Genomic DNA, 11,008 nt, shown 5'->3' with positions numbered 1-11,008 from the left:
CCCGGGGCCCTTACCTGCTCCGCTTTCCCCTGGGCCGGATGCCAGCCCGCCGAGCGCAGGGCAGCGGGGAGCTGGTAGCTAGACGCGAGTGACTACTGCGCCGAAGGCTGCGTAGCTCTGCAGCTCCCGGTCACGTGAGGGCCGTGCGTCACCGCCAAGCTCACCCTCCTTCCCACCAACCCCCACGGGCCGGCGGCCAGTCAACTGGTACTCCCCTCTTGGAACACACAGACACCCCCCTCCTCCCGTCTGTGCGCGGTGCCCCAGTGTGCACAGCCCCGTCACTCATCTCCGTCCTCTGCAATCTGAGGGCCCACAAGTGGCATCATCGCCTTGCGGTTGGAGTTTACCCATCTTCGGTTACTTGGGAGGGTCTGTACCCTTCCTTTCCCCCACCCCAAACCCCCGGACCCTGGCCTTGGCCTTCTCTGCTTTCTCTCCTCTTCTCCCTGGCTGTGTATATGCTTCCTAATAATTCCTCTTTAATTCCTTTTTAAAAATCAGCATGCTTCACAAAATTGAAAATAATCAAATTTTATTTTTGAAAGAAACACTTCAACCTGGGAAAGTAATATATTTATATATAGTTTATATTCATCTATAGCACACAGAAAACATTTTCTCTGGGCTCCACACCATCGTTTTTAGAGCATTCTCACTTGTTTGAATTTTTTATGGAAAAAAAGGAGAGAAAATTTTCCTGAACACAGTTGGTGTTTTCAAAATAATCTGTGAAGTAAATCTTCAGGGAACAGTTCTGTTGTCAGATCTTGGCCATTTTACGTAAATAATCTACCTTTTTATCCTTCTGAGACAAATTTCAAGTTTAATAAACATTTTTATTCTATTATAATAAACATTCATTAAATATGAAAAAACATTTGCTGACAACTAATGCCACCTGCTAAAATTAGTGGCTTTCACTGTTGATGGTTTGAAGACCTAAGCAAAAGGAAGAGCTGTGAGGCCAAGGCAGGTTGAGTGATGCAGAGATAGAGCATCCCTGCCCTGACAAGAGGTTGGGAAGGTGCTGATCTTCCACTGTTATATTACAGAGCTTCTTAATTCTTAAGTTCAGACTCCTAATTCTGTTGCTTACTCCAAAAATATAGATAGACACGTGACCAAGGTGGTGACCTTAATATATCACTTTACCTCCTTCCCTCCATTTCTTCCCCAAATTCCCACCTAGTGACTCACTTCTGAGCATAGTTGGGAGGTCTCTTCCCATTCTGGAAACCAGAATAGGGCTTTTCTACAGCTCTGTGGGGAGAGATTCCAAGAAAAGCCTAGAAGTAATTGAGGAGGTGGGAGGAGTGGGGAGCAGTTCTCAAATCTGCTTGCTCTCTTCTCTTTTTCACCCACCCCAGGGAAAAGCCTCTTTGGGACATTTTTGCTATCTCTCACCTGACTTTTGTAGTGCAGAATACTGAGACCCTCACCCTAACTGTCTCACCTCCAGGTCACCCAGAAGAGCCTCGTCTTGCTGCAGGGTCACTATCTGCCAGTCCACGCCCACTCTGATACCTCTTCATTTATGCTAGGGCCTGAGGAACACTCTCCACTGACCATTCTTACTATATTGGCCTTCTCAACTCAGAAGCCCTTAATACTATTATTTCTTCTTTTTCTTCTTCTTTCTTCCTTCTTCCTTCTTCTCTCTCCTCTCTTCTTACTTCTTCTTCTTCTCCTTCTTCTTTCCTCCTCCTCCCCCTCCTCCTCCTTCTTTTCTTCCTCTCTCTCCCTCCTCCTCCTCCTCCTTTTCTTCCTCTCTCTCCCTCTCTCTCTCTCATCACTTCTTCTCACCTTAGACATGTTTATTTTCCTTTGTTTTTTACCTTAGTACTCACCCATTGACCAACCCAGAAACGTGGCTATTATCCTTGAATCGCTCTACATTGTCCCTCATATTCAAATAATACCAAGTCTGGTTAAGTCTCTATTTGTTTATTTATTTATTTATTTTTGAGATGGAGTCTCGCTTTTGTTAGCCAGGCTGGAGTGCAGTGGCACGATCTTGGTTCACTACAACCTCTGCCTCCCGGGTTCAAGGGATATTCCTGCCTCAGCCTCCAGAGTAGCTGGGACTACAGGTGCATGCCACCATGCTCAGCTAATTTTTCTTTTTCTTTTTAGTAGAGATGGGGGTTCAGCCATGTTAGCCCCACTGGTTTCAAACTCCTGACCTTAGGTGATCCGCCAACCTCGGCCTCCTGATTGCTGGGATTACAGGCATGAGCTACCGCACCCGGCCTCAATTTATCTTTTAGAAACAACTTTATGGAGATACAATTTACAATCCATAAGATTTGCCCATTTAAAGTGTAAAATTCAATGGTTTTTAGTATATTCATAGATACATGCAATCATCATCACAGTCAACTTTAGGATATTTTCATCACCTCCAAAAGCGACCTCCTGGCTGGGCGCGGTGGCTCACACCTGTAATCCCAGCACTTTGGGAGGCTGAGGCGGGTGGATCACGAGGTCAGGAGATCAAGACCATCCTGGCTAACAGGGTGAAACTCCATGTCTACTAAAAATACAAAAAAATTAGCCGGGCGTGGTGGCGGGCGCCTGTAGTCCCAGCTACTCCGGAGGCTGAGGCAGGAGAATGGCCTGAACCCGGGAGACAGAGCTTGCAGTGAGCCGAGATCGAGCCACTGCACTCCAGCCTGGGCGACAGATAGACTTTGTCTCAAAAAAAAAAAAAAAAGCAACCTCCTATTCTTTTGCTATCACTCTCCTATTCCCCCATCCTCTTCATACCAAAGCAACTACTAATATACGTTTTCTGTCTATAGATTTCCCTATTTTGACATTTCATAGGAATGAAATTGTATAATATGTATTCTTTGGAAATTGGATTTTTTTTTTAGCATGATGTTTTTAAGCTTTATGATTCCAATATGATTACTCATTTGAGGAACTGCCAAACTATTTTCCAAAGTGGCTGAATATTTTACATTCCTACCAGTAGTGTATGATGGTTTTGATTTCTCCATATTCTTGTCAACATTTGTTATTATCTGAAATTTTGATTCCAGCCATTTTAGTGGGGGTGAAGTGGTATATCATGGTGGTTTTTATTTGCATATCCTTGATGACTAATAATGTGGTACATCTTTTCATGTGCTTATTGGTCATTTGTATATCCTCCTTGGATCAATGTCTATTCAGATCTTTGTGCACTTTTTATTTGAGTTATTTTTCTTTTTATTATTGAGTTGCAAGCGTTTTTATGTATTCTAGACAGAAATCCCTCACTACATATATGATTTGCAGATATTTTAGCCCATTCTGTGGATTTTTTAATCACTTTCATAATGGTGCTTTTTGAAACACAATGGTGTTTGGCCAGGCACGGTGGCTCATGCCTGTAATTCCAGCAATTTGGGAGGCCAAGGCGGGTGAATCACTTGAAGTCAGGAGTTTGAGATCAGCCTGGCCAGCATGGTGAAACCCCGCCTTTACTAAAAATACAAAAAATTAACCGGGTGTGGCGGCACCTGCCTGTAGTCCCAGCTACTCAGGAGGCTGAGGCAGGAGAATCGCTTGAACCTGGGAGGTGGAGGTTGCAGTGAGCCGAGATTGCACCACTGCACTCCAGCCTGAGCCGCAGATCGAGACTGTGTCTCAAAAGGAAAAAAAAAAAAAAAAAGAGAGAGAGAGAAGAAAAGAAAAGAAACACAATAGTTTTTAATTTTGATGAAGTCTAGATTATCTTTTTCTTTGCTGCTCCTGGTATTGGTGTCATATCTAAGAATCTTTTGAATTCAAGAGTCATTTGAATCTAAGAATCCTTTGTAATCCAAGGTCACAAATATTTATCCCTATATTTTCCTCTAAGAGTTTTATAGTTCTAGCTCTTCCATTTAGGTCTTTGACTCAGTTTGAACTAATTTTTTATAAGGCGAGAGGTAAGAGTGTAACTTCATTCTTTTATATGTGGCTATCCAGTTGGCCCAGCACCTTTTGTTGAAAAGACTATTATTTCTCCACTGAATTGTCTTGGAACCTTTGTCAAAATTCAGTTGAGATTAGTCATGTTGTTTTACTTTTGGACTCTCAAAACAATTCCATTGGTTGGGTGTGGTGGCTCACGCCTGTAATCCCAACACTTTGGGAGGCTAAGGGGGGCAGATCACTTGAGGTCAGGAGTTTGAGACCAGCCTGGGCAACATGGCAAAACCCTGTTCCTACTAAAAAAAATAGAAAAATTAGCTGGGAGTAGTGGAGCATGCTTGTAGTCCTAGCTACTCAAGAGGCCGAGGCAGTAGAATCACTTGAACACAGGAGGTGGAGGTTGCAGTAAGCTGAGATCGTGCCACTGCACCCCAGCCCGGATGACAGAATGAGACTCCATCTCAAGAAATAAAAATAAAATAAAATAAAAAAATAAAAATAAAAGCTAGAAATTATTAAGTGTAGTGAGGAAGGCATGTCAAAAGCCAAAATAGGGCCAGGTGTGATGGCTCTCGCCTATAATACCAGCACTTTGGGAGGCTGAGGTAGGCAGATTACGAGGTCAGGAGTTTGAGACCAGCATGGCCAACATGGTGAAACACCATCTCTACTAAAAACACAAACATTAGCCAGGCGTGGTGGCGTGTGCCTGTAATCCTAGCTACTCAGGAGGCTGAGGCAAGAGAATCGCTTGAACCCGGGAGGTGGAGGTTGCAGTGAGCCAGGACTGTGCCAGTGCACTCTAGCCTGGGCACAAAAAGGCAAAACATCCTTATTGCTAATATGGAGAAAGTTTTAGTGGTCTGAATAGATCAAACCAGCCACAACACTCCCTTAAGCCAAAGCCTAATGCAGAGCAAGGCATTAACTCTCTTCAGTTGTGTGAAGGTTGAGAGAGGTGAAGAAGGTGCAGAAGAAAAGTTTGAATCTAGCAAAGGCTGGTTCACGAAGTTTGAGAAAAGACATTATCTCTATAACATAACAGCACAAGGTAAAACAGCAAGTGCTGATATAGAAGCTACAGCAAGTTACCCAGAAGATTTAGCCAAGATAATTGATGAAGGTGGCTACACTAAATGACAAATGTTCAATGTAGATGAAACAACCTTCCATTGGAAGAAGATGCTATCTAATACTTTCATAGCTAGTGAGAAGTCAATGCATGACTTCAAAGCTTTAAAGAACAGACTCACTCTCCTTAGGGGCTTATGCAACTGGTGACCTGAAGTTGAAGCCAATGCTCATTGACCATTCTGAATATCCTAGGGTCCTAAGGAATTTTGCTAAATCTACTCTACTTGTGCTCTAGAAATGGAACAACCAACCAAGCCTGGATGACAGCATATATGTTTACAGCATGGTTTATTTAATATTTTAAATTAACTACTGAGACCTATTGCTCAGTAAAAAAGATTCCTTTCAAAATATTACTGCTTATTGACAATGTACCTAGTTACTGAAGAGCTCTGATGAAGATGTGCAAAGTGATCAATGTTATTTTCGTAGCTGCTAATACAGCATCCATTTTGCAGCCCATGGATCAAGAAGTAATTTCAACTTTCAAGGTTTATTATTTAAGAAATACATTTCATAAGACAATAGTTGCCATAGATAGTGATTCCTCTTATGGATTAGGGCAAAGTAAATTGACAATCTTCTGGAAGGGATTCATCATTCTAAATGTTATTAAGAACATTTCTGAATCATGGGAGGAGGTCAAAATATCAACATTAACAGGAGTTTGGAAGAAGTTGATTCCAATTATCATGGATGACTTTGAGGGTTTCAAGACTTTAGTGGAGGAAGTCACCGCGGATATGGTGGAAACAGCAAGAGAACTAAAATTAGAAATAGAGCCTGGTCCGGGCACGGTGGCTCACGCCTGTAATCCCAGCACTTTGGGAGACTGAGGCAGGCAGATCACAAGGTCAGGAGTTTGACACCAGCCCGATCATCATGGTGAAACCACATCCCTACTAAAAATACAAAAATTAGCCAGGTGTGGTGGCACACGCCCATAATCCCAGCTATTCAGGAGGCTGAGGCAGGAGAATCGCTTGAACCCGGGAGATGGAGGTTTCAGTAAGCCAACATCATACCATTGTACTCCAGCCTGGGCGACAGAGCAAGACTCCATCTCAAAAAAAAAAAAAAAGAAAAAAAAAAAAAGAAAAAAGGTAGAGCCTCAAGATGTGAATAAATTGCTGCAATGTTATGATAAAACTTAAATAGATGAGGAGTTGTTTCTTATGGATGAGCAAAGAAAGTGGTTTCTTGAGATGGAATCTACTCCTGGTGAAGATGCTGTGAACAATGTTGAAATGACAACAAAGGATTTAAAATATGCCATGAACTTAGTTGATACAGCAATGGCAACGTTTGAGAAGATTGATTCCAATTTTGAAAGAAGTTCTACTGTGGGTAAATGCTATCAAACAGCATCACATGCTACAGAGAAATCTTTCACGTAAGGCAGAGTCGATCAGTGGAGCAACAACTTCATTACTGGCTGGGCGTGGTGGCTCACGCCTGTAATCCCAGCACTTCGGGAGGCCAAGGCGGGTGAATCACGAGGTCAGGAGATTGAGACCATCCTGACTAACACGGTGAAACCCCGTCTCTCCTGAAAACACAAAAAATTAGCCAGAAGTGGTGGCGGGCACCTGTAGTCCCAGCTACTTGGGAGGCTGAGGCAGGAGAATGGTGTGAACCTGGGAGGCGGAGCTTGCAGTGAGTGGAGATCATGCCACTGCATTCCAGCCTGGGCGACAGAGCAAGAAAAAAACACTTCATTGTTGTCTTTTTTTAAATGTAAGAGTCAGAGGTCTCACTAGGTTGACCAGGCTGAACTCAAACTTCTGTAGTCAAGGGATACTCTCTCCTCAGCCTCCCAGGTGTCTGGGACTACAGGCATGTGCCACTGTACCCAGCCATTGTTGCCTTATTTTAACAGATTGCCACAACCAACCCAATCTTCAGCAACCATCACCCTGATCAACAAGCAGCCGTTAACATTGAGGTAAGACCATTTATCCTTTCAGCAAAAAGATTATGACTCACTGAAGGCTCGGATGATCATTAGCATTTTTTAGCAATAAAGTGTTTTAAAATTAGGCTATTTACATTTTTTTGTTTTTCCTGAGATGGAGTCTCGCTCTGTCCCCAGGCTGGAGTGCAGTGGCACGATCTTGGCTCACCGCAAGCTCCACCTCCCAGGTTCATGCCATTCTTTTGCCTCAGCCTCCCAAGTAGCTGGGACTACAGGTGCCCGCCACCATGCCCAGCCAGTTTTTTGTATTTTTAGTAGAGACGGGGTTTCACCGTGTTAGCCAGGATGGTCTCGATCTCCTGACCTCGTGATCCACCCGTCTCGACCTCCCAAAGTGCTAGGATGACAGGCATGAGCCACGTGCCGAGCCTACATTTTTCTAAACATAATGCTATTGCACACTTAATAGACTATAGTGCAGTGTAAATATAACTTTTGAAATAATTTCAAAGGTATTACAAGAAAACTATAGAACAGTACCCCTTATGGATACTGATGCAAATATCCTCAAAAAAATACTTGCAAGCTAAATTCAACAGGATATTAAAAGGTTATACACGATGACCAAGTGGGATTTATTCCTGGAATACAAGTGTGCTTCAACATATAAAAATCAAGTAATGTAATGTACCACATTAACAGAATGAAGGGGGAAAATGCACATAATTATCTCAATTTAGAAAAAGCATTTGACAAAACTTATACCCTTTCACAATTGAAAACACTCAATAAACTAGGAATAGAAGGAAATTATGTTAACGTAATAAAGGCCATATATGAAAAACCTATGAGTAAAATCATACTCAATGGTGAGAGACTGAAAATTTTTCCTCTAAGATTGGAATAAGAAAAGAATGCCCACTCATGCCATTTCTATTCAACACAGTACTGGAAGTCCTAGCCAGAACAATTAAGCAAGCAAAATAAGTAAAAAGGCATTCAAGTTAGACAAGAAATAAAATTAGTTAGTTCTGTTTGCAGTGGAAATAATTTTATACATGGAAAATCCTAAAGACTCCACCAAAAATCTGTGAGAAGTAATAAATGAATTCAGCAATGTTGATGGATACAAAATCAATATACAAGGCTGGGTGTAGTAACTCATTCCTGTAATCCCAGCACTTTGGGAGGCTGAGGTGAGAGGATTGCTTGAGGCCATGAGTTTGAGACCAGCCTGGGCAATATAGCAAGACTCTGATCTACAAAAAAAATTATTTTAAAAATTAGCCACCTGTGGTGGTACATGCCTATAGTCCTAGCAACTCAGGAGGCTGAAACAGGAGGATTGCTTGAGTGCAGGAGTTCAAGGTTACAGTGAGCTATGATCACACCACTGCACTCCAGCCTGAGTGACAGAGTGAAACTCTGGCTCTTAAAAAAAAAATTATTTGCATTTCTATACACTAACAGTGAGCAATCTGAAAGAATAATTTAAAAACTATTCCATTTAAAGTACTTATGATTAAACTTAACCAAGGAAGCGAAAGACTTGTACACTAAAAAGTACAAAATGTTACTGAAAGAAATTTAAGAAGACAAATAAATGCAAGACATCCTGTGTTCATGGATTAGAAGACATCGTATTGTTAAAATATCAATACTACCCAAAGTGATCTATGGATTCAATGCAATCCCTATCGACATCACAATGATTTTCTTGCAGAAATCAAAATCTATCCTAAAATTCATATGGAAACTCAAAGGACCCAATTAGCCAAAACAATCTTGAAAAAGAACAAAGTTTGAAGTCTCCCACATCCTGATTTCAAAGCTTAATACAATGCTACAGTAATCAAAACAGTGGTACTGGCAGAATAACAGACATGTAAACAAATAGAATTGGTAGTCTAAAAACAAATCCTGGCATAAATGGTCAAATGCTTTTCAACAGGGTGCAAAGACTGTTCAGTGAGGAAAGTACAGTCTTTTCAACAAATGTTGTTGGGAAAACTGGATATCCACACAGGAAAGAATGAAGTTATACCCTTACATTATGCCATAAACAAAAATTAACTCAAAATGGATGAAAGATAAAATTATAAGAGCTAAAAGCATGAAACTCTTAGCAGAAGACACAGGGACAAGCCTCATAATATTGGATGTCACAATGATTTCTTGGATATGACACTAGAAGAAAAGGAAACAAAAGAAAATAACATAAATTGTACTACATCAAAATGAAAGACTTTTGTGCATCAGAGGATGTAGCAATGGAATGAAAAGGGAAAATATTTTCAAATCATATATCTGATAAGAGATTAATATCTAGAAAATATAAAGAACTCCCACAACTCAGCAAGAACAACAACAGAAAACAACCCAATTCAAAAATGGGCAAAGGACTTAGACATTTCTCCAAAGAAGACATACAAGTAGTAATAAACACATGAAAGATTTTAAGTGTGTTTTGGATAAAGAGCCAAGAGTGTGGCTGGATACCTTTTGCTAAAGACATTTAATGTGTGATTAATAAATCCAATCAATCCTCTAAGCCCAATCAAGGAAAAATATATAGTATCCAGAAAGGATCTGTGGATAATCCTCGTCTGATGGCATGGATCCCTTTGACACACACAGGAGACCCACAAGGTTTTTTTAGAAGAACGTTATACCACTAAAAACACTGCCAGCTTGACCTGAAGAAAACAAAAAAAGGGAAAAATGAAAGAAAGCTATCAGACATCTAGGATTCTACAGGCAGTAAAAAGGATGATAGAGTTACTTGACTGTTAACATCTGACATCCTTTAAGATAAAGGAAGAAAGACTCAGAGGGCAGAGCCATGGATACAGAGGAGGAGGCCAGTAGAGCAGTGATGCCTTTGTGGCCCAGACAATAAAGCATCAAGCCACAGAGGGTAATTCTCAGGCCTTGAAACCCTGCCAGGTTTCTGTTTTTTGTTTTTTGAGGCAGAATCTCACTCTGTCGCCCAGGCTGAAGTGCAGTGGTGTGATTTTGGCTCAGTGCAACCTCCACCTCCCAGGTTCAAACAATTCTCCTGCCTCAGCCTCCCGAGTAGCTAGGATTACAGGTGCCTGCCACCATGCCTGGCTAATTTTTGTATTTTTAGTAGAGACATGGTTTCACCGTGTTGGCCAGGCTGGTCTAAAATTCCAGACCTCAAGTGATCCACCTGCCTCGGCCTCCCAAAGTGCTGGGATTATAAGTGTGAGTCACCACGCCCAGCAAAACCCTGCTAGATTTCAAACATGCTTGAATCAGTGACTGCTTTTATTATTTCATATTCTCCCCTTCAGAATGGGGATGTGTATTCTATACCTGTCCTGCCAATGAATTTTGGAAGCAGGTTGGTTGTTTTCCGGTTTTACAAGTCCACAGATGGAAAGGAATTTTGCCCCTACATGGTTCATAGATCAGATTTCACTCATACCTGATTTAGATGATATTTGGGACTTTTTGAGTTGATGGTATTTAGACAGGATATTTGACTTACAGTTGATGCTGGACTGCATTAACTTTTGGATATGGTGGGATGGGGTGAATGTATTTTTCACATTAGATGGATAGGAATTTTCAGGGACCAGAGGGTACAATGTAGGAGGTTGAAGAGTGGCCTCCAAAAGATATGTCACCTGGAACTTCAGAATGGGACTTTATTTGGAATAAATGTCTTTGCAGATATTAATGTAGGGATCTAGATATGAAATTACCCTGGATTAGGGTGAACTATAAATCCAGTGAGTGACTTTGAAAGGGAAAGAAGACACTGAAAAAAAGACAATGTGAAGATGGAGGCAGAGATACCAGTTATGCTGCCACAAGCTAAAAATCATCAGCAGCAACCAGAAGCTGGAAGAGGCAAGGAAAAATTCTCCGGTAGAGCCTTTGGACAGAGCATGGCCCTACTGGCATCTTGATTCTGGATTTCTGACCTCCAGAACTGTAAGAAAAGAAATCTGTGCAGTTTTAAACTACCTAGTTTATGGTACTTTATTATGGCAGCTCTAGGAAACTACTACGTCAATACAGACA

At 41.4% G+C, this 11,008-nt stretch overlaps 1 protein-coding gene across 1 annotated transcript in view; it reads right to left on the bottom strand.

Moving 5' to 3' along the window:
* The window catches only part of LOC105530266 (protein BEX1), a 270,313-nt gene that overhangs the window by 1,617 nt on the left and 257,688 nt on the right, over positions 1-11,008 (bottom strand). The window lies entirely within an intron of this gene.

Source organism: Mandrillus leucophaeus, unplaced genomic scaffold, assembly GCF_000951045.1.
Source record: "Mandrillus leucophaeus isolate KB7577 unplaced genomic scaffold, Mleu.le_1.0 Scaffold809, whole genome shotgun sequence".
NCBI classification, from domain to species: domain Eukaryota; kingdom Metazoa; phylum Chordata; class Mammalia; order Primates; family Cercopithecidae; genus Mandrillus; species Mandrillus leucophaeus.
Note: the sequence above shows the minus strand (reverse complement) of the source record. Positions and strands in the feature narration are given on the sequence as shown.